Source organism: Borostomias antarcticus, assembly GCF_949987555.1.
Source record: "Borostomias antarcticus genome assembly, chromosome: 17".
NCBI lineage: Eukaryota > Metazoa > Chordata > Actinopteri > Stomiiformes > Stomiidae > Borostomias > Borostomias antarcticus.
In genome coordinates, this window is record NC_140250.1 from 18,844,037 (window position 1) to 18,846,536 (window position 2,500).

General features: G+C 42.8%; 1 protein-coding gene across 1 annotated transcript in view; it reads left to right on the plus strand.

The window, feature by feature from the left end:
- plcl1 (phospholipase C like 1) overlaps positions 1–2,500 on the plus strand; it is a gene marked incomplete at both ends in the record, with an annotated part of 79,451 nt that overhangs the window by 73,369 nt on the left and 3,582 nt on the right. The window lies entirely within an intron of this gene.

Sequence of the window (2,500 nt, forward strand, 5' to 3'; positions counted from 1 at the left end):
GGTATACTTTAGCGTACTTTGTGGTACTTGTGGTATACTTTGGTGTGTCTCATGATACTTTGCAGTATACTTTGGGGTGCTTTGAGGTACTTTGTGGTATACTTTGGGGTACTCTGTGGTATACTTTGCAGTACTTTGCAGTACTTTGTGGTATACTTTGGGGTACACAGCAATACTTTGCAGTACTCTGCAGTATAATTTGGGGTACTTTGAGGTACTCTGCGGAATACTTTGAGGTACTTTGTGGTGTGCTTTGGAGTACTTTGCGGTACTTAGTGGTATACTTTGGGGTACGTTGTAGTACTTTGCAGTACTTTGCAGTACTTTGTGGTATACTTTGGGGTACACAGCAATACTTTGCAGTACTCTGCAGTATACTTTGGGGTACTTTGAGGTACTTTGCGGTACTCTGCGGAATACTTTGAGGTACTTTGTGGTGTGCTTTGGAGTACTTTGCGGTACTTAGTGGTACTTTGTAGTACTTTGCAGTACTTTGTGGTATACGTTGGGGTACACAGCAATACTTTGCAGTACTCTGCAGTATACTTTGGGGTACTTTGAGGTACTTTACGGTACTCTGCGGAATACTTTGAGGTACTTTGTGGTGTGCTTTGGAGTACTTTGCTGTACTTAGTGGTATACTTTGGGGTACTTTGTAGTACTTTGCAGTAATTTGTGGTATACTTTGGGGTACACAGCAATACTTTTCAGTACTCTGCAGTATACTTTGGGGTACTTTGAGGTACTTTGTGGTACTCTGCGGAATACTTTGAGGTACTTTGAGGTGTGCTTTGGAGTACTTTGTGGTACTTGTGGTATACTTTGGGGTACTCTGTGGTATACTTTGCAGTACTTTGCAGTACTTTGTGGTATACTTTGTGGTACACAGCAAATATTTTGCAGTACTCTGCAGTATACTTTGGGGTACTTTGAGGTACTTTGATATTTTGCAGTAGTTTGCAGTAAACGTTGGGGGACTTTGCAGTACTTTGCGGTACTTTGCGGAATACTTTGAGGTACTTTGTGGTCTGCTTTGGAGTACTTTGCGGTACTCTGCAGTACTTTGCAGTAAGCTTTGGGTACTTTGCGTTATACTTTGGAGTACTTTGAAGTACTTTGTGGTATACATTGTGGTACTTACCCATACTTTGCAGTAATGTGTGGTAATTTGTGGTATACAGAGGTACTTTTCAGTATGCTTTGGGGTACTTTGTGGTACTTTGCTGTATACTTTGGGGTACTTTGCTGTATACTTTGGAGTACTTTGCGCTATACTTTGGAGTACTTTGAGATACTTAGTGATTAGTAGGGCCCTTCAAAAAGGGGTTCAGTATTTTATCTTAGCCTATATAGTAGGAGACAGGAACTGATTTAATTCTATGAATTGAAAGCAAAGTGTATGAGGCAAATTATGTGAGGCTGCTGTCCATCGACTATATTTCAGATTGCAATACCATAACTCCCCATACTCATCTCCAAACGCAGGATGATGGATGAGGATGAGGAGATTAAACCCTTCCTGCACAGGTGGATCCTCAACTTCCTGACGGGCAGACCTCAGGGGGCGAGAGTGGGCATCATCTTCTCTCACCCTAAACACTGGAGAAAGTCACCCCCTCACCTTCAACACTGGGCTGTTTCATATCCTCTGTACAAACACGACTGCATAGTTACCTACAATTCCAGCTCAATTATCAATTCACTGATGACACAGCTGCGGTAGGCCTGATCTCCAACAATAATGAGAAGGCCTACTTGGAGGAGGTGGCATGCCAAACTAAATGTTGTCAGGACAACAACCTCCACCTGAACGTCAGTAAGATAATGGAGATGCTAGTGGACTACAGCAGGAAGCAGGAAGATGAAAGTGATTCTAGTGGACTAGCAGGAAGCAGGAGCGGCCAATTGCCTGAACAGCAGTAGGACCCCTGTGGAGACAGTGTATTTACAAGTACAGTACATTGATGTACAGATCACTAGACATGGACAACAAACATCCCTGCATATGCATGATTGAGAGCGTGTCTGACTGAGAACATCAACACTACCAACATGCTATGGAAGCAACACCATGCAGGACAAGTCACTGTAGAGAGTGTTTGGTCAGCAGAACATATCTCCCACACCTCCAGGACATCGACACACGGGGATGCAGGACCAAGGTCAGGAGAATGTTGAAACATCCCAGCCACCCGGACAACAGCCTCTTCTCTCTGCTCAGGTACTGCCTACTGAAGAAGATCAACTCACAGAGGCTCAGAAGAAGGTTCTACCTTCAGACCATCCACATCCGGAATGAGTACACTCTGCTCATCTCTGTCCTTAACTCAGTACTATACTCTGCACAACAGCACTGTATATTTATACCTGCTAGATTATAAAAATCTACATTCTGTAAATAAACGTGAATATACATACATTTACTCTCTCTAGATCCATATGTATACTTCTCTATTTAGGTGAACTGTCCAATTTCATATGTCATCTCAGCTCATTTTAT